This window comes from Rana temporaria, chromosome 1 (genome assembly GCF_905171775.1).
Source record: "Rana temporaria chromosome 1, aRanTem1.1, whole genome shotgun sequence".
NCBI classification, from domain to species: Eukaryota; Metazoa; Chordata; class Amphibia; order Anura; family Ranidae; genus Rana; species Rana temporaria.
Genome location: NC_053489.1, coordinates 387979918 through 388002142, shown reverse-complemented (window position 1 = coordinate 388002142; position 22225 = coordinate 387979918).

Here is a 22225-nt window from a genome sequence, read left to right as displayed (position 1 = left end):
GGGTATACGTTCAGCTACATAATGACTCAACATAATGACTCAATCGATCTCTCAATGAATGTGCACGTCGGAATACCAATTTCGGATGGGCTTTCACATGTTTATGTAGGGTGTTGTCATCGGTAAGGATATACCAATGCCTATCAAGTATGGTATGTAAAACATTGTGGTGAGCCGAGAAGGTGGTTATAAACCGTACTGATTCTTGTTTAGACAAAGGTTTCGTTTTTAAAGTATCATACAGCAGGGAATGCCTCGAACGGAGGCATGCCCTATTGTAGGCTTTTTTTAAATTAGTACGGGTATAGCCCCTAGCGAGGAGGCGTTCACGCAATGCATCGGCTTGTGTTTTAAAATCAGTAGGTAATGTGCAATTCCTGCGTAGGCGTAAGTACTGGGCGAAGGGAATGCTTCTGATCAGTGGTTTAGGGTGAGCACTGGAGGCATACAGCAAAGTATTTCCCGCAGTGGGTTTTCGATAAAGGTCAGTGTGGAGTATGCCATCTGCCTGTTTGATGACAACCAGGTCCAGAAAGGGGACCTGGGTCTCATCAAACATGACAGTGAATTTGTGGTTGAACTCATTGGGGTAGATTCAGGTAGCTACGCTATAATTTACGGCGGTGCAGCGTAGTGTATTTACGCTACGCCTCCGCAACTTACAGGAGCAAGTGCAGTATTCACAAAGCACTTGCTCCGTAAGTCGCGGCGGCGTAGCGTAAATGGGGCCGGCGTAATCGCGCGTAATTCAAATGGGAAAGGGGGGCGTGTTTTATGGTAATATGTGATGACCTGACGTGACTGACGTGATTTACGAACGGCGCATGCGCCGACCCTGTACATATCCCAGTGTGCATTGCTTCCAAGTACGGCGTAACGATGTATTGGTTTCGACGTGAACGTAAATTACGTCCAGCCCTATTCGCGAACGACTTACGCAAACAACGTAAATAATTCTAATTTCGAAGCGGGAACGACGTCCATACTTAACATTGGCTGCGCCTCCTAATAGCAAGAGCAGCCTTACGCAGAAAAAGCCTTTACGCAAACGACGTAAAAAACTACCGCCGGGCGCACGTACGTTTGTGAATCTGCGTATCTAGGAAATTAGCATATTCTACGCCGACAACAACGGAAGCGCCCCTAGCGGCCAAAGTTATATTGCACACAATTCTACGCCGCCGCAATCAAGTTACGCCGGTGGAGGAAGCCTATTTTTTCAGCGTAACTGCCTTTGAGAATCGGCGTAACGCTACGCGGGCGCGAATTTCAAATAACGGCGGCGTATCTGGAGATACGCCGCCGCAAAAGGTATGTGAATCTACCCCATTGACATTAAGTAATCTTACAAAGTCAAGCAAGGACTCACTAGAGCCCGTCCAAATAAAAAAGAGATCGTCAATGAACCTGTACCACAATAAATTTTTTTCCAAAAATAGGCAAAGATTATCATTAGCATTGCGTGAACGCTCCCAGGCGCCCAAGTATAGATTAGCATAGGCTGGAGCACAGGAGGTGCCCATGGCTACGCCTTGGATTTGCAAAAACAGTTCATCATTGAAGGTAAAATAATTATTTGTCAAAATAAACAATAGTAATTGCAGAACAAAATTAACGAGGGGCCAAGAGGTGTTCTCCTGCTCATAAAGAAAAGAACCAGCCATCCTGACGCCCTGCTCGTGGGGGATGCTCGAGTACAAAGCCTCGACATCCAAAGCCACGAGCAGGTCTACAGGAGGGACCTGGGTCCCCTCAATGTGTTTCAGCAAATCGGAAGTGTCTCTTATATAGGATGGAAGGCCAGTGACGCAGGGCATCAAAAACGCATGCACGAATTTGCTGGCGTTATCAGTAAGTGAACCCATACCAGAGACGATAGGTCGACCTGGAGGGTTATGTAAATTTTTGTGGGTCTTGGGGAGGGAATAAAAGGTAGGTAATCAAGGGAATTTTGGAATTAAAAGTGTCCTTATCAATCAGGCCCTTGAGGTAGGCTTCAGTGCATAAGGCCTTTAATTCAGTGGAAAAGGTAGAGACTAAGGTGGAAGGGATCCGACTATACCAATCACGATTGTTTAGTATAGATAGACACATGTCCTGATAGAACTTGTGTGTCATTAGGACAATGTTACCGCCCTTATCGGATTGTTTAATCACGATATCGGGACATTTCTGGAGGGAATTCAAAGTCTTTGTTTGTTTAATAGTTAGATTGGGAGTGACCCTGTGCCACTCCTGTCTCTTAACCACTTAAGCCCCGGACCAATATGCTGCCTAAAGACCCAAGGTGTTTTTACAGTTCGGGACTGCGTCGCTTTAACAGACAATTGCGCGGTCGTGCAACGTGGCTCCCAAACAAAATTGGCGTCCTTTTTTCCCCACAAATAGAGCTTTCTTTTGGTGGTATTTGATCACCTCTGCGGTTTTTATTTTTTGCGCTATAAACAAAAATAGAGCGACAATTTTGAAAAAAATTCAATATTTTTTACTTTTTGCTATAATAAATATCCCCCAAAAACATATCTAAAAATTTTTTTTTCCTCAGTTTAGGCCGATACGTATTCTCCTGCCTATTTTTGGTAAAAAAAAATCGCAATAAGCGTTTATCGATTGGTTTGCGCAAAATTTATAGCGTTTACAAAATAGGGGATAGTTTTATTGCTTTTTTATTAATTTTTTTTTTACTACTAATGGCGGCAATCAGCGTTTTTTTTCGTGACTGCGAAATTATGGCGGACACTTCGGACAATTTTGACACATTTTTGGGACCATTGTCATTTTCACAGCAAAAAATGCATTTAAATTGCATTCTTTATTGTGAAAATGACAGTTGCAGTTTGGGAGTTAACCACAGGTGGCGCTGTAGGATTTAGTGTACACTTAGTGTGTGTTTACAACTGTAGGGGGGTGTGGCTGTAGGAATGACGTCATTGATCGAGTCTCCCGTATAAAGGGGATCACTCGATCGATGCAGCGCCATAGTGAAGCACGGGGAAGCCGTGTTTACATACGGCTCTCCCCGTTCTTCAGCTCCGGGGAGCAATCGTGACGGAGCGGCTATAAACAAATAGCCGCGCCCTCGTCCCGGATCGCTCCCCGAGGGAACCCGACCGCCGCGTGTAGCGGGGGGGTCCCGATCGGACCCCCGACCCACGTCTAGGCAGGCACGTACAGGTACATTGATGTGCCTGTCCGTTCCATTCTGCCGACGTATATCTACATGCGGCGGTCGGGAAGTGGTTAAGATTGCGAATTGTCGCCTGCACAAAGGCCCATATTGAAGGACAAGTCATCAAATCGGGAAATCTCCGAGAAGGGAGACGAAAGGGCTTACGAGGAGGTCGGATGGAAGGAAGTACTTTAGGTTGGCTAGAAACTGAAACCTGTGAAAACTCTACATGCTCTGGGTTGCTCTCATCATAAAGGAGCATGAGATCGCGGAGCGCCCGAAATTCATCAACCGTTAACTGCTTGGTCCGCTCAGCGAGTTCACGCTCCAATCCTATCATAGTACGATCCTTAACAAAGATAAACTTATATGTAAGATTGCGAGCAAAAAGATAAAGATCCTTTATAGTGTGGGTAATTTTGAGAGGGTCAGAGGGACAGAATCCCAGGCCCAATTGTAAGACTGAGGATTGGTCCTCAGAAAGTGCGTAAGAAGTGAGATTAATTATATTTAAGGGGGTTGGCTGAAGTGGGGGTGGTAGAGCTTGAGTTGTTTTGAGAACAAATGTGTCTAGATTTCCTTGTTGTTTTTTTAGGTCTAAAAAAATCGCCTCATCATTGATTTTAGTGTATTTGTTAGTCATGAGAGCAGAGTTGAGAACTTTAGGAATAGCACCATGTAGTGTTGTGGAAATAGACGTATTTTCTGCGGATACATTGGTATCAACCAAGTCACGCGCAGTTGGAACACGGTTCTTGGTTCCTTTAGAAGTCTTTTTGTCTTTTTTTGTGGGTAGTGGGGGAGGTGTAATCCCATCGTACCTCAATCTCTTATGAGTAGATCGGGTCCCCGGAGTAGCCGGGAATCTGGTGTTACTCTGTTGAGATATCATTGAGGGGATTGAAGAGTCAGATTCAGCCTCAGTATTGGAGTTTCCAGGATATGGATTACGTTTGGGGTTTCTCCTGCCAGTTTGGCCAGTAGACCACTTGTAGGCATAACCTTCAGCGTAGGCTGCCTTGTCTTTATTAAATTTTGTCTGTTTATGACTAATTATTTCCTTATTAAGAATTTCAAGGCGAGTTTTAACTTCCTTCCACTTATCGGCAAAAACTGGATTGCCAACCAAGTGGAGGAATTGTGTGTTGAGCTTATCAATTTCTTGATCAAGGGTCGTCATATCCTGGGTATACTGCATCACTAAGGTTTTTATGAGTTCAGTACTACAACCTAATAGAATGTTCTCCCAATTCTTTTTAAATTCCACTAAAGGATCTTTGATAGTGGGAAAAATTTTACACGCAGTCCAATGGGACAGATATTATCTGTTAAATAACATCTAAAGAATTCAATATGCCAGTGAAGATGCGATTTACATTTCAACAAGGCAAACATTTTCACAAAATACACTTTAAGGTCATCTTCAAGTTTATGGGTATTCAGACAAGATGTCTGGATGGTAGACATAAAGCCTGTCCAATCAGTGCCAAGAACTTCCATTGTGACCAAATAGTAGCTAGTGCACAACCAGCTCTGGTTTCAGAAAAAACAGGGTACTCAATAGATGCAATGAATAAATTCGTTAAAAGTAATTTTATAATGATAAAGTGAGAGGCACTCAAAAAGTAGGAATAAAGGAACAAACTTTAATCCTACAGAGAGAATCGGGGGTGTTATCCACCCAGTTAATAGTCAAGAACGGAAGAGTATCGCCTCTATTAAACTGACTATAAAAATAGATCAGATGTGCCAGCATCCCGGTTAATATGGAGAAAGTGAGACCCAATGAATAATGTTTTACGTACCATACTTGATAGACATTGGCATATCCTTACCGATGACAACACCCTACATAAACATGTGAAAGCCCATCCGGAATTGGTATTCCAACGTGCACATTCATTGAGAGATCGATTGACCCAGAGTCATTATGTAGCTGAATGTATACCCCAGTCTACACCCAGGGGGACCTTTCAGTGTGGCAATTGCCCACGCTGCCCTTGGGTATTAGAGGGAGAACGTTTTATATTACCCAACGGCGAACACTTTTGCCCTTCTTTCTCTGCTGATTGCGGCACTAAAGGGGTAATTTACCTTATGAATTGCAGATGTGGAGCTTTCTATATCGGTAAAACGATTAGAGAGTTCCGCCAACGAATGGGCGACCATCTATATGACTCAGGCTGTGGAAAGCTCACCACCATTGGCCGTCACATCGGACTTTATCACCGGTATGACTTGTCCATGGTGCGCTTCTTTGTACTGGAAGTGATCCCTCCACATCCACGTGGAGGTATTAGGGATAAAATAATTTTACAAAAAGAATGTCTTTGGATTGAACATCTTAATGCCACGACACCTCCAGGGTTAAATGAGATGAATTCCTATAAATAATTTCTGTAAGGTTTTCAAATGTGTCTCCCCTCCTCTTGCAAATCTATCTCTGTTTTTTGTTTTGGGGTCATGACCCTATTAGGGACTGATGGGATTGCTACCCTCTCCCCATATTTACCACTATCAATTATTGTATAAGAAATTCTGGTGCACTTCCTCCCCCCCCCGCCCTCTGAATTTCAGACTCCCTGGTTCTCTTTTGCAATGAAAAATTATTATAGGACTCTCCTCCTATGTATATATGTTCATAACCCATTGATGATCAATGTTGTAATCAATGTATAAATGTTTTTTCCTAACTTCTTGTAATGTTTACAGTTTATTTTCGAGAGCTACGCTCTCCTGGTCACATGATCCGGCTCCAAAGCTGTCCCCTCCTCCGATTGGCGCACAAAGTATCTGTCCCGAGCAGGGAGCTCCTATCACAGCTCCCTGTTTGCAGTCTCTGACCTGGCGTCAGGCCATTGGGTCTTGTGACTGCACACCTGCGCACTGTCATCAGTGCGTGGGAGGCGGGACGGTGGACCGCGCCAGCGTCGTAATCACATGACGCCTGGCGTGGTCTGGGATTCCCCACATAAACAGCTCATTGAGCTGTTATTGTGAGACGACACGGACACTCTCCCTGGGGTCACGCGGCTATTGTACTTCCAAACGGTAAGCCCTCTGGCCAGTGCTTAAAGTGGAGTTTCCATCCCAAAATGTTTTTTTCATTATTGTGCTCATTAGACCTAAAAATGTAAAAACAACAAAAAAAATTGTTTTACTCATCTGGAAATGCCTGTTGCTATGCGGTCCCACAAAATCACCTAGGATTCTGACATCATATCCCTCTAATGCTCCTGGGAAATGTGTGTCATAATTTCCCAGGATGCAGTGCGCTGTCCAATTATCACTCCCCATCCAAGACTTCCAGGAAGTAAGTGCTTGTAGGCTTCACAATGCCCACAAGCAAAATGACAACGGTGTAGACATAGTTTTATAAACTATCTTTTTTGAATATCTATGCGGATCGGCGGCAGATTGTAAAATAGTAAGTGACCGGATTTATATTATAAAAACGCAGGATGAAAGGACATACATTTAAAAAATGCTAATTGTGGTTGGAACTCCGCTTTAACCACTTAAGCCCCGGACCATATTGCTGCCTAAAGACCCAAGGTGTTTTTACAGTTTGGGACTGCGTCGCTTTAACAGACAATTGCGCGGTCGTGCGACGTGGCTCCCAAACAAAATTGGTGTCCTTTTTTCCCCACAAATAGAGCTTTCTTTTGGTGGTATTTGATCACCTCGGCGGTTTTTATTTTTTGCGCTATAAACAAAAATAGAGCGACAATTTTGAAAAAAATTCAATATTTTTTACTTTTTGCTATAATAAATATCCCCCAAAAACATATATAAAATTTTTTTTTTCCTCAGTTTAGGGCGATACGTATTCTTCTACCTATTTTTGGTAAAAAAAATCGCAATAAGCGTTTATCGATTGGTTTGCGCCAAATTTATAGCGTTTACAAAATAGGGGATTGTTTTATTGCATTTTTATACATTTTTTTTTTTTTTACTACTAATGGCGGCGATCAGCGATTTTTTTCGTGACTGCGACATTATGGCGGACACTTCGGACAATTTTGACACATTTTTGGGACCATTGTCATTTTCACAGCAAAAAATGCATTTAAATTGCATTCTTTATTGTGAAAATGACAGTTGCAGTTTGGGAGTTAACCACAGGTGGCGCTGTAGGATTTGGTGTACACCGTGTGTGTGTTTACAACTGTAGGGGGGTGTGGCTGTAGGAATGACGTCATCGATCGAGTCTCCCTATATAAGGGATCACTCGATCGATGCAGCGCCATAGTGAAGCACGGGGAAGCCGTGTTTACATACGGCTCTCCCCGTTCTTCAGCTCCGGGGAGCGATCGCGACGGAGCGGCTATAAACAAATAGCCGCGCCGTCGTCCCGGATCGCTCCCCGAGGGGACCCGACCGCCGCAAGTCGTGGGGGGCCCGATCGGACCCCCGACCCACGTCTAGGCAGGGACGTACAGGTACGCCAATGTGCCTGTACGTGCCATTCTGCCGACGTATATGTACATGCGGCGGTCGGGAAGGGGTTAACTGCACTGTAATCTCTCTCCTCTATTTTTAAATTTCTGGCTAATATTGTGAGAGATTTTTCTAAGACAGTATTGTTTTGATTTTCCTGCAGCCAGACATACTGTCTATACCAGGGGTGCCCAACCAGTGGCACGCGGGCCACATGTGGCCCGCGGAGCCCTCTGATGTGGCCCGTGACCTTCTGCTCTGGGATGGAATAGAATAGAATACTGTTATTAAAGGTCAGTTTATTACTAAAATCACAGTGTATATATGGGAATATCTGTTCTGCAGTGGTTACTGGGCTGCTTTCAAACTGACCTACAGTTGCGGAGCAGTGCACCTGCGAGTTACCTCAACTGAGACATAGACTTCTGTTATTACCTGCGAGATTGGTGAGCTTTCTTGAAGTGCACCAAACCTGCAGAATACAATAGAAGTCTATTACAAAGTGCAGGAAAGCCAAAGGTACACTGTGTTGCACCCGCGGTACGGGTAAACCGCAGTGCATCAGAAAAAATGAGTATAGTGTGTTGTGTCGGTATCCACTCTGCATATGCAGAGCGGAGAAGGACCTGCTATCCACCCGCTCCGCTCTTTGTGGCCCGCGACCGGTTACCAAGTCTTTTAAGTGGCCCGCGTGCTTCAAAAGGTTGGGCACCCCTGGTCTATACCGTATAGAATTGTGGATATTCCACCCTTATCCTAGCCGGTGATTTCACCTGCTCCAATGTGCCCCAGTTTATGTGAGCTCATTTTTGCTTTTTCTATTATCTATCTTTATCCAATGATTCCTGGTTTTCTTTGGGCTTATATTCTTGTATTCCATACCTCCTTGGTAATTGGTTACCTTCCACTTCTCTCTTCCATTTCTTCCCAGCATGTAATTCCTGCATTTTCATTCTCCTATCCATCACACCCATCTTTGCATTGTCCAGCATTGTTCTTTATTCCCTTCTCATTCCTTGTTTCAGTTCTTAATTTAACTCACTCTTCCCTTTTTTTGCCTACTACCCCCCCCTTCTCTTTCCCTCCTTTATTTTACACAGACACCCCCCCCTTCCCTAAATAAACCCCCCTTTCCCCCCTTCCTTCCAATACTCACTCACTCCCTTCTTCACCTCTTATCAACAGCTACCCCTTCTCCCCCCCTCCCGTCTCCCCTTTCCCTTTCCTTCCCCCCTCTTCCTTCCTTCCTTCCTTTCACTATCCCCTTATGTTTCTTCCTCCCCGTGTTCACTCACCACCAACAACTTCCCCTCCCCCCCTGCCTCCCCCTTTTTTCCTCTCACTCCCCACTTCCCCCCCCCTAACCCTCAGCATCAGCCCTTCCTTCCCTCTCCTTCCTTCCTTCCTCCCTTCCCCTCTTCCCTTCCCCTTCCATGCCTACCATCTCCCTTCTCCCCAATACTTCCCTGCCTCTTTGGCTCCCCCCTCTTTTCCCTTTCTTTTCTTCCTCCCTAATTTCCCGTCCTTCCCTCCCATTCTCCCGTCTCATTTTATCCTTAACATTTTTCGGCCCTTCCTCTTCCCATCCATAACCCCTCACCCTATACCCTTTCCATCACCCCTGGACCTTTCCCCCCCTCTTCCCCTTCTTTTCCTCTTGCCTAGTGCATCGCTTTGCAGTACTCCCCACCTCCCTCCACACCATTATATTTTCTATATTTTCCTTTCACACCATAGATCAGCACGCGGTGTCCCCCTCTTTAGGCCCATTACCAGCAAATATTACTATTGAATACTCTTTTTACTTTATTAGAGCCCGTTCTATTTATCCCCCTTCGTGCGCCACGGGGGAATTTTCAGACCCATTGCCTGATCGCTTTGACCAGTCTAGGTGAGCAATTTTTTTTTTTTTGACTCCCTGAGAAAATCTACTGTTTCTTATGTATATTATACTGTACATAATGCCTGCTGTTTACTGTATATCTTGTACATATTTTTTTAGACCCTCCTGAAGAAGCGGTACAACCGCAAAACCGGTCAAGGTCATTGGCTCCACCCATTAGACACAGATGGTCTCAATATCTGATCTGATCTGTGGCGTCTGTCCCTAAATGTCTTTTTATATTGTATTTTGTCATATGTAAATAAATATTGTTTTTTATACCAATTCGGTTTCCTATCAGTGCCTTGAAAGTCCCAACCAACAATCCTGACCTATGACTGTTCTCAACTGGCCCCAAGCAGCCTTTTGTAATCAATTATTCATTGGGTCTCACTTTCTCCAAACAAAAATGGGCCTTAAACACACCTTGGGCTTGGCACTACTATGGAAAAGACGACCTGGTTAGGGACAACAGATTCCTCTCTGTCCAAGGAGAGAAGACCTCTGTCTCATATTGATACTATAATGGGATTGTGTTGAAGCATGTAACTATTGGCCATAGAATGCTTATGCATGAATGAAGTGATGAAGGGTGGTGTGTTTAAAGGGGTTGTAAAGGTTTTGTTTTTTATTTTCTAAATGGGTTCCTTTAAGCTAGTGCATTGTTGGTTCACTTACCTTTTCCTTCGATTTCCCTTCTAAATGTTTTTTTTTTCTTTGTCTGAATTTCTCACTTCCTGTTTCTCCTCAGTAAGCTTGCCCCATCATCCGAGCCGTTCTGGCTGGGGGTTAGTCAGTCAGAACAGCTTACTGAGGAGAAACAGGAAGTGAGAAATTCAGAGAAAGAAAAAAAAACATTTAGAAGGGAAATTGAAGGAAAAGGGTAAGTGAACCAACAATGCACTAGCTTAAAGGAACCTATTTAGAAAATAAAAAATAAACCTTTACAATACATTTTTTTTCTCAATCTTGGGTTTTTCAGGTTTAAGGAAATAGGACTTCAGTGCTTTTCGAAAAAAAAAAAAAAAAAATCTTAGTCCATTGAGGGACACAAAGGGCCAGATCCACAGTGAGAGTACGCCGGCGTATCTACTGATACACCGGCGTACTTTCAAATTTCCCGCGTCATATCTTTAGTTTGAATCCTCAAGCCAAGATACAACGGCATCTGGGTTTGAACCGACAGGTGTACGGCTTTGTACGCCTTCGGATCGTAGATGCAATACTTTGGCGTCCGCTGGGTGGAGTTTGCTTTGTTTTCCGCGTCGGGTATGCAAATGAGCTATTTCTAAAGATCCACGAACATACGCGTGGCCGTCGCATTCTCTTACGTCGTCTCTAGTCGGCTTTTTCCGGGGTATAGTTAAAGCTGCTTTTTTGCGGCGTATAGTTAGATTTTCCATGTTAAGTATGGCCGTCGCTCCCGCGTCGAAATTTGAATTTTTTTTTTTTGCGTAAGTCGTCCGTGAATCGGGATGGACGTAAGTCATGTCTAAGTTTAAAAAATTACGTCCTTGCGACGTCATTTCGCGCAATGCACGGTGGGAAATTTAGAAACGGAGCATGCGCAGTTCATTCGGCGCGGGGACGCGCTTCATTTAAATGAATCACGCCCCTAATCGCCGATTTGAATTCTACCGCCAGAGATACACTACGCCGCCGTAACATACGGCGCAAATTCGTTGTGGATTTGAAACAAAGCCAAGTAAGTTACGGTGGCGTAGCGTATCTTAGATACGCTGCGCCGGTGCCGATCTATGTGGATCTGGCCCAAAGTCTTTAACCTTAGGTTTATACTGCCACAGGAGGATTGGACACTGGCAAACAAACTGTAGGCCAGTCAATGGTATAACCCCTCCTATTATTGCCATGGTTCAGGTTTGTAGTAAAGTGGCACCAAGCATATAAACAGAGGGGAGAGGCATAAGCTCCTTGAATTTCAAGAAAAAAAAAAGTTATTGTGGGTGCAAAAATATGTTGGCCAATCTCAACATATAATGCACATCAGAGGATCTTCGCTGGAAAAAATACTTATTTTTCTTTCTTTTTAAATAAATAGGCACTTGCCTGGCCAGGGATCCAGCGCTGTTCTCTCCTCTTCGCTGGCCTTTGGGTCCCCAATGCTAGCATGTGAAGCCAGCTTCCCACTGCACATACGTGAGCCGTGCCATGCTTTGACAATTCTCCCACAGCCCTTTGGACCTGTAATGTATCCCAGAAGGCTGCAGGCAAAGAGAGGAGATCCAAGCTGAAGTTAGGCCCCCATCTCAACTAGGTACCCACTCCTTTCCCCCCCAAAAAATAGAATGTGCCAAATATGGTAGATGGGCAAGAGGACATAAAGCAGAACTTGCCCTTTTAGGGTGAAGTTCTGTTTTTAAACTGTTTTGTTGGCATTCAGTGTTTATTGTACTATATCACAGCCAACGTGCTATAATCTGAACATTTTCTCCATACCATTTCAGTTGGGGGTAGGCAACCTTAGAGTGGTGGAGACCTACCTGAACAACATGGGAGAATTCGATCATCAGGCACAACGCACTATTTTTGGGAGCTAACATAGCAAGACCATTAAGGCAGTTTTTTCATGAAAACTTGAGGCCAATTCACTCCGGGATCACATCTAAACAAATATAATACAAATGTAAGACTATGAACTTATCCAGGTCAGGAGTATACAGCCCATAGTTAAAGATCAGGGGCCAGATTCACGTAGCTCTATAGCTGATCTATAGATCCGCTCGATCTACGTGAATTAAGATCCGCTCCCGCAAGTTTAGGAGGCAAGTGGCTAATTCACAAACCACTTACCTCCAAACTTGTGACGGCGGATCCTAAATCCCCCAGCGAAATTCAAATTCCGCGGCTAGGGGAGTGTCATATTTAAATCAGGCGCGTTCCCGCGCCGATTTAAATGCGCATGCGTCGTCCGGGGAATTTCCCGGCATGCATTGCTCCCACTGACGTCACTAGGACGTCAGTGGTTGCGACGTGAGCGGGACTTGCGACGCGCGTGTTCGTGAATCGGCGTACGCAAACGACGTAGGAAAATTCAAATTCGACGCGGGAACGCCGGCTATACTTAACATTGGCTGCGCCTGATAAAAGAAAGGGTAAGTATACGACGGAAAACCGCTACGGAAACAACGTAAAAACAATGCGACGGGTCCGCGTACGTTCGTGAATTTGCGTATCTCGCTGATTTACATATTATTTATCGTAAATCAGCGGGAACGCCCCCGGCGCCATTTTTAAATTTAAAAAAGATCCGACAGTGTAACACAGTGTAACACTGTCGGATCTAGCCCTATCTATGCGTATCTGATTCTATGAATCAGGCGCATAGATAGGACCAGTTTACGTCAGAGATACGATGGTGTATCTGTAGATACACCGTCGTATCTCTTTGTGAATCTGGCCCCAGGAGTATATAGCCCACTACTGTTTTGCCCTTTCCTAACTATCAGTTCCTTACCTGCTTGTTCAGACATGCTACTTCTTTCCATCCCCTCCCCTAACATCTATACAGAGGCCCATATTCTCTCTAAAAATCCGCGGGCTGCGCTTAAGGCACTTACACTCCGCTGTCCTAACTTACAGGAGCAAGTGTTGTATTCCCCAAACACTTGCTCCATAAGTTGGGACGGCGGAGTGTAAATGCCCCGGCGTAGCCTGGCGGATCTCCAAGGGGTAGGCTTGTATTCAAATTAAGCGCGCCCCCGATTCTAATGAACTGCGCATGCACCGGGCTTCAAAAAGCCCAGTGCGCATGCTCCAGTTCTCGGCGGAAAACGTCAATGACGCCGACGTGTGCGTCATTGACGTAAAGTCGTATTCAAGAACGACTTACGGAAACGACGTACCCGACGAAAAAACACGACGCGGACCCGACGCCATCCGTAACATGGCCTACGTGGGACTTGCGGAAATTTACTCCTCATATAGCAGGACTAAATTTCCGCTTACGCAAACGACGTTAGCGACGGTTACGCGACGCAAACTCGTTCGGGAATCGGCATAGAAGGATCATTTGCATACGCAAATGAGTCCTTCACGTAAATGCCATCTAGTGGCGGCCGGCGTCATTACATTTAAGATCCGCCAGTGTAAGTGACTTACAGATGGCGGATCTTAAGTGTATCTATGCGAAAATGATTCTAAGAATCAGTCGCATAGATACACGGGCCAAAAAAGGGAGTTACGATGGAGTATCCTGAGATACTCCATCGTAACTTCTATGAGAATATGGCCCAGAGTGCCTATGTGAGATGTAGAAAATGGGTGGGACGGATGTAAGGGAAGGATCGCAGGAGTCAAATGTAGCTGTGCTGCAGATCCGGCTGCTTCTGTGTGCAGCTCGAGATTCAGGAAGAAGTTGTTTTGACAGCGAGTTGGACAATATGAGCAGAGTAAAAGGGGAAAAAAAAAATATTTATAGGGAAGAATAAAGGTCATTAAGGAATAGTAGCAAGTCAGATTTAGGTTGACTATAGTAAAACCAATAGTTTCATATTAAAAGCGGAAAAAGTGTAGCTGCTGACTTTTAATAAACAGACACTTACCTGTTCCACGTTCCAGCGACGTGGCCGCCCAGAGCTCCTCTCTCCCCCCCTCCCCCCCGGCTCTCTGGCCGGCGCCTCCATTTATAGTGTGGGCACCTGGCTATGACGGCTTCACGGCCGGTCACTCACTGCGCATACACGAGTCACGCTGCGCTCTGAGTGGACAGGCAATCTCTTGGGACCTGTCGCGTGTCCCTGGAGATCGCCTAAAGGAAGGGGCCGTGAGAAGAGAAGTTGCCGAGGCGGTCCCTGGGAGGAAGTGGGACAGAAAGTCCCACTCTTACCGAATGCCAAATGTGGCATGTAAGGGGGCGAGGAGTGCTTAAAACGAAAGTTCCACTTTTGGGCGGAACTCCGCTTTAACTGAATAGTTGTAATATATCACTGAACTTTTTACTTTCTCTGCATTACACTGTCTTATTGAAGAATTGTTTATCTGCTTTGTTCTTGGATGTTCTTCTGTAAGAAAAATATTACGCCAATAGCCTATTGCAGACAGTGGCCCAGATTCAGGTACGACTTGCGCGGGAGCAAGTGCGATTTGCGCCACGCAAGTACGGATTTGCGCCCAGGCAAATTTGCGGGTGACCCAGAAAGCAAGCTAAGCCTGAAATGTGCCATTTTTGCACGGAGGCAGTTTCTCTGCCCCGGCGCAATTAAGGGGCAATTTTGCTCAGGGAGCAACTTGCGCTTTCATGGTTTTCCCTCAGCAAATATGCAAATGAGGAACTGCCACTGATTCATAAACTTGCGCGTGTGAGGCGCGCAAGCTGTTTGACGGACGAGCTGAGCAAGTAGAGCACCCACACTTTCTGGATCTCACATCTGTGTGCCAACATGCCAGGGGCAGCTATGGTTCTAGCAATACTAGAGAGTGAACCGACTCGTAGGAGGGCCAGGGAGAGGATATACCGAGTGCGCAGGAACATATTTGCCATGGGGGATTCGGAGGTGTATCGCATGTTTAGATTCAGCCCTGAAGTCATCCTGGAATTAGACACAATCCTGCATGATGACATCACCAGCCAGACACATCGTGCACATGCAGTGCAGCCACTGGTGAAGGTAGTGGCAACCCTGCATTTCCTGGCCAGTGGATAATTTCACAGGTGGAATTGTGGCTGGGATGTCCCAATCAAGCATGAGCAGGTGTGTGCACCAGGTTATTCCTGCAATCCTGAGACGCATGTCCCACCAGTTCATCAAACCCACCCAGGATGACCTGCGGCAGAAGGCAATCTCAGATTTCTATCAAATTGCAAGATTCCCATGCACCTTGGGTGCCATTGATTGTACCCATGTGGCACTACGGCCCCCCCGTGAACTCGAGCATATCTACTGTAATAGAAAGCATTGGCATTCCATAAATGTCCAGGTGATCGTGGATGCCCATGGCCTCATATGGCATGTCCATGCCAAACACCCCGGGTACTGTCATGACAGTTTCATCTACCGTCAGAGCAGCATCCCCACCGAGTTTGAACAGAACGTGTATGGGGACAGCTGGCTGATTGGTGAGTGACATGGGTGTCAGGTATGACTGCCCCCCCCCATGATGCAGACATCACGAGGGGCACATGCATGACTAACATCCTCCTGTCTTTTCCCTTCCAGGTGACGCGGCATATGCACTGGGACCCCATTCCGGAACCCACAAACCCCAGGAGAGGAAAGATTTAATGAAGCTCACGCCCGTACCCGTGCAGTGGTGGAACGCACATTTGGCATCCTTAAAGTGGAAGTAAACCCTTCAATTTGATAGTTACAAAAAACAGTTAACATTCCCGGCATGCCGGAAATGCTAGCTGTCACATTTGCTTGTGCTCTCAACCAAACTGTCAAACCATCCAATGGCTGGTTTCATAACAGGTCACATGTACAGCATTATGGCAGTTACAGATTAAACAGAGGTCAAGATGGCCGCTTCCTTGGCTGAAAACGATAGGAGGGTTTACTTCCACTTTAAGTCCCGTTTCAGATGCCTGGATAAATCCGGGGGGACCTTGTTGTATTCCCCAAACTTTGTGTGCCAGATCATCGGGGCATGTTGCATTCTGCACAACTTTGCCGAGAGAAGGGGCCTGCAGATTGAGCTACGTGATGACCTGACCCCCCAACCACACAATCCCCCCCCAAGCAACTCTACCCGATCTACTGAGGGAAGAGCAATCAGGGGTGGTCTCATGGAACGCCCCTTTGCACGTTAAACACACACATTAATCATGTCAAAAGTAGAATGCACGCGTGCACACCACTGTGGTCCCTAGCACACACACCCCACATGCACACAAAATTGATTAGACCCCATGGTATCAGGGAGCAGCAACGCCGCGTCAAGGCTCCAATTATGTTGCTGTCCATTCATACACCTTTCACATGGCAGAGGGTGACACCCCTTTTCCAGCAGGAGTGACACCCCCCCCCCCATTCACACACCAGTCACACTGTAGTATACACTCCTCACCGTGTGTAGGGACTACAAAATAAAAAAAAAGCTGAGAATCTGAGCCACCAAAAAAAAAAAAATGGTCATAAATTATTTTTTTCTTTTGGACATCCTTGGCCCAAGGGTGCCCCGGCTCTGGCTCCTCAGACGCCGTGGTGGAGCATGGGGTGGGGATGGAGGGGGGGGGAGCATCAACCCCTACTTCATCTCTCCTGGCAGGTGGTGCCTGCATGCCCTCCATGGCGTTGGCCAGGCGGTTGAGGACGGTGTTGGTCTGTCCCAACATCCTCATCTGCCATGTGGTGGTGATCCTCAACTGCCGTCGGGTAAGTCTCCCCTCCTCCCGCACAGCAGCAGTGTTGGCCTCCACCGCACCTGCCAACCTGCTCACCTCCGAAGTTAATAATGCAGTGGCATCCTGCTGTTCAACCAGACAGGTCACAATGGCTGCGCAGTTGCCACTAACATCCTCCAGGGTCTCATTCTGTTGGTCCCCCCGGTCAGCATGGTGGGTGAGGGCCTGCTGGACAGAGGAGGAGGAGGATGCCAGGCTGTCCGCCACCCGCCTCAGGTCTCCCACCATCTCCCCTATATGGTGGGTCTGCCGGGCCTGCTCATCCTGCAGACCCTCACGGAGGCTGGAGGGTACACCCCTAGTTTTAGAAAGAGCCTTCCTTGGAGGAGAGGCTGGGGCACGAACTGAGGGAGCAGAAGGGGAGGGGGTCACACAGGAGGGAGTGACACTGGAGGGGGGGACACTGGAGGGAGGGACACTGGAGGGAGGGACACTGGAGGGAGGGACACTGGAGGGGCTTGCCCTGGAGGGGGATGATGTTATGGTCGGGGGGGTGGTGGGTCGGTCAGGGATGGTGGGATCCTCCTGGAGGGACACTGCTTCCTCCAGATTGAGGATAACGGCCCCCTCCACCACTTCCTCCTCCCTAGATGGACTCTGGCCGATATCCTCCTCCACCAACATGCCCAGGATCTGCAGAGGGCCTGACTGCACCCCATGATGTTCTGGGGATGGCGTGGGTCGCCCTACAGCCGACGACGGCCCAGCCTCATCATCAACATCTGTGTTGATGATGTTGCTGGAGCAACACACTTATCATATGTTCCCTTCTACCCCCTCCCATGATACACAGCAGATATGAGAAACAAAAACTTGTTACATGTTCCCTTCTACCCCCTCATATGTTCACTTCTACCCCCTCCCATGATACACAGCAGATATGAGAAACAAAAACTTGTTACATGTTCCCTTCTACCCCCTCATATGTTCACTTCTACCCCCTCCCATGATACACAGCAGATATGAGAAACAAAAACTTGTTACATGTTCCCTTCTACCCCCTCATATGTTCACTTCTACCCCCTCCCATGATACACAGCAGATATGAGAAACAAAAACTTACCAGTCCCCAAGTCCCCAACAGTGGAGTCATAGCCTGGCAGTCCCTCCACCTGCTCCAGCGCTAGACTCTGAGAGATGACCTCCTCCTCCGGATTGAGTCGCACAGAACAGGCTGGTCCTCCTCCGGTGCCCCTGCTGTGCTTTTTAATGAGGACAATTTTGTCCCGGACGTGACGCCGCATGTCCGTGAACTTTTTCTGGATGTCCATCCAAGTCCGGTCCTCAAAGCCCAGGGCATTGATGTCTAAGGTTATCGCCTCAAATATTGCCCTCCTTTGGGCTACGGTAGTATTTTGGCGTTCAGCGCCATACAGAACAGCAGTATGGCGCGTCAGTGCCTCCAGCATGATCTCCATCTCCGCTGCCACAAAATTAGCCTTCCTCTTTTTTTTTTGGCCGGGAGGTGCCATCTCGCAGCAAAGGGCAAAGGCCCAGATTCAAGAAGCACTTGCGCCCGCGCAACCATAGGTTACGCAGCGCAAGTGCTTACTTGCTCCGGTGTAACGAGTGCTCCTGATTCAGGAACCTCGTTACACCGACTGCAGGCTAAAATCTGCGCGGCATAAGGCTCTTATGCCTCGCAGATTTTAGGCTGCATTCTTGCGGGGGCCGCTAGGGGGCGCTCCCATTGTGTATCAGCGTGTAGTATGCAAATTGCATACTACCACTGATTCACAAGCTTGCGCGGGCCCCGCGCAAGCCAGGTACGGAGTTTCTAATAGTAGGGGCAGCCAATGCTAAAGTATAGCTGGCCTTCCGTTTGCGTAAGTGAAACGTGAATGGCGCTGGACGCCATTCACGTTCACTTAGAAGCAAATGACGTCCTTGCGACGTCATTTGCCGCAATGCACGTCGGGAAAGTTTCCCGACGGAGAATGCGCTGTACGCTCGGCGCGGGAGCGCGCCTAATTTAAATTATTCCCGCCCCCGCGGGATCATTTAACTTGCGCGCGCTTATGCCGGGCAAATTTGCCGGCGCGCCCTCACAATTCACGGAGCTACTGCTCCGTGAATCAAGGGCAGCGCAAAATATTTGCCCTGCTCCCCCGCAAATATCGCGCAATTCTACTTGAATCTGGGCCAAAATTACCTTTCTCAGGGGGGGGTGGAACAAGCAGGATGTAATTTTGCACAGGACCTGCGCAGGTCTGCCCCTATTTATTTGCTCAGTGCAAGCAGGTGGGCAAAATTTGCCCTGAAAATAGGCGCAAACCACTGCTGAGTGGAAAAAAGATCATTTGCCGCATGGAGCCCGATCTCGGCCATACCTTCCCGGTTAGTCCCGGTTGGGGTCATCCCCCACTTTCACTTGCGCTGCCTTACGCCCTGATTTTTGCCTTACAAAGGAGCAAATTAGCAGACAAAAGGAATCCTGAATCAGGTGGCAATCTTTCCAATTTGCCCCAGCGCAGAGCAAATCAGCTGCTCTTCACAGGTGTAACTAAAGGGCAAATCTACCTGAATCTGGGCCAGTGTTCTCCGCATAAAAATTAAGGGCCAGATTCTCATACATTAGCGCTGCTCCTGGGCAGCGTAATGTATGAGCTCTACGTTACACCGCCGCAGGTCTACAGGTTTAAATCCTGATTCTCAGAACACTTACCTGTAAACTTGCGGCGGTGTAGCGTTAGATTGCTCGGCGCAAGCCCGCCCAATTCAAATGGGGCGGGCACCATTTTAATTAGGCGCGCTCCCGCGCCGAGCGTACTGCGCATGCTCCGTCTGGTAAATTACCCGACGTGCATTGTGCTAAATGACGTCGCCCCGACGTCATTTGCCTTGATGTATACGTAAATGGCGTCCAGCGCCATTCACGGACGTCTTACGCAAACAACGTAATTTTTATTCAATTCGACGCGGGAACGACGGCCATAGTTAACATTGGTTGCGCCTGCTAATTAGCAGGGGCAACCTTACGCGTCGGGTACGCTACGCAAACGACGTTAATTCGCTGCGTCGACCTCGCGTATGTTCGGGAATCGCCGTACTTACCTCATTTGCATAGACGACGGGGAAAAGCGACGATGCGACACCTAGCGGCGGGAAAAAAAATTACTTTTAAGATCTGACAGCGTAACAGCCTTACGCTTGTCAGATCTAATGGGTACCTATGCGCAACTGATTCTGAGAATCAGTCGCATAGATACCCGGGGCCAGATGAGGTGTTACGACGGCGCTAATGGTGTTGCGCCGTCGTAACGCCTTTGAGAATCTGGCCCAAAGTAATGATTTGTATATGATGGCCCGGATTCACAAAGCACTTACGCCGACGTATCTCGAGATACTCCGCGTAAGTGTAAATATGCGCCGTCATATCTATGCGCCGTGCCCACAAAACTAGATACGCCTGAAAATAGGCTTCATCCGACCGACGTAACTACGTGTCTACGCCGGCGTATCGTGGGCACATATTTACGCTGGACGCATGTGGTGCTCCCATTGATTTTGTATTCAAATATGCAAATGAGGGAGATACGGCGAATTCACGAACGTGCGTGCACCGGGCGCAGGCTACGCGCGGTGCGCGTAAGTTCTACGTCCGGCCTAAAGTTATTCCCCATAAAGCAGGTGTAACTCAGAACCAAACGTGCACAGGTCAGCTGGACAGCAGCTGCCAATGTCCAGAGAGTCATTTGCCCTCTCATGGGCCAGGCCTCGTGCCTAGGGTCCGGCTCCTCAATAGCCATGGGGACATCTGGGGTGGGGGGGTGGGGCATCCCGAAGAGGGTCATCCCCTGGCCTGTCGCTCCTGGCAGCTGTTGCCTGTATGCCCTCCAATGCCAAGGCAACGCGTGCTAGCACGCTATTAGTCTCCACCTGCATACGCAGCTGCCTGTCGCTGGTCTGGCGCTGTAGGTGCCTGGTTAGGCGACCCTCCATCTGTATGGCGGAAGTATTGGCCTGTACAACCTCCCCCAGGCTCTTCACCTCTGCAAGGATCCCTGTGGCAGTGGCCTGCAGCTCCCCCATAGCCGCGGGGTGCCGGTCCAGGGTGGCCTGAACGTCCCCAGATGCCTGGTGCCCAGATGGAGAGGGACCCCCTGCTACCATCTGGTGATGTATAGCATTGAGGGACTGGGTTTGGTCGCACAAACATGTGACCCATAGTTGCCAACATTTGAAAAAAAATTCCAGGGACACTTTGCAGCACAGCTATGAACATGCCGCCGCGCTCGCGACCAATGGCTCCGCATCTTAAAGGGGACATACCTGGACGCCCATGTGTGCAGCCGTGCCATTCTGTCGCCGTAAATCGTCGTGCGGCGGTTAGGGTGACCACATTTTCAAGTGGCCATTCAGGGACCCCCTTCCCAAAAATCAGCTTGTGCTGCAACGAATCACAGCACAGCTTGAGCGGCGGATGCGCGCTCTACCCATATGAACGTATTACGCCCCCAAAAAAGGCAGCCGCATCGCCACTTTACTCACTGACAACACGTGTCCTGACTGGCCAAGACCCGTTTTACCTTGTTCCAACGCTGGCTTTACACTGCCCTGCTGTGATTAGACACAAGAGGTGGGATTTATGATTTTTCCAATCACAAGAAGGGGGCGGGGATTGTGCCTCTCCAGACATTCCCGGCCAGGACAAGTGCTGTCAGTGAGTAAAGCAGCTATGTGGTGGCCTTTTTTGGGGGCAACAGATAGAGAGGAGGGGGGTGGCTGTGTCAGCTTCATTCCGGGACACTGTATTGTCCTGGAATGAAGGTGCCCGGGACCTGGGACAGACTTGCAAAATGCGGGACTGTCCCGGGCAATCCGGGACACGTGGTCACCCTAGCGGCGGTTGGCAAGCGGTTAATCCTTATCAACTGTCATTGCATGCATGCATTTTGTAAACTAAAAAAAATATTTCTTAGGCCTGGTTCACACTGGTGCAATGAGAGAACCCTGCGAATCCACTGCGGGTTCCCGCATCGCACCCTACACGAACTGCTAGGGAGTGTCATTATATGTTACCGACACCCCCAGTTCAGCTGGGGACCCTTACATCAGGGTCCCCAGAGGGCCCCCTTACATCAGGGTCCCCAGACAATCACACCCCCCACACTTCCAGAGGTTTCCCTGTACCTGGCTATAGTCTCCGTTGTGCACCTTGAACACCCAGGACTTCTCCGTAGGTGAGATGGGAGGCAGTGATCGGCGGCTGTATAGTGCCCACAAGCCACGGGATCTCCCTGGGGTTTGTAGTTCTCTCTCCGACTGTATCCACTGAAGAGGGGAGGGGCCTCTAACCCGGGCATGTATCATCAAAAGTGTAGAAGCAGAGCGACTCACTTAAGAGTGAAGCTGATACATGCCCGGGTCA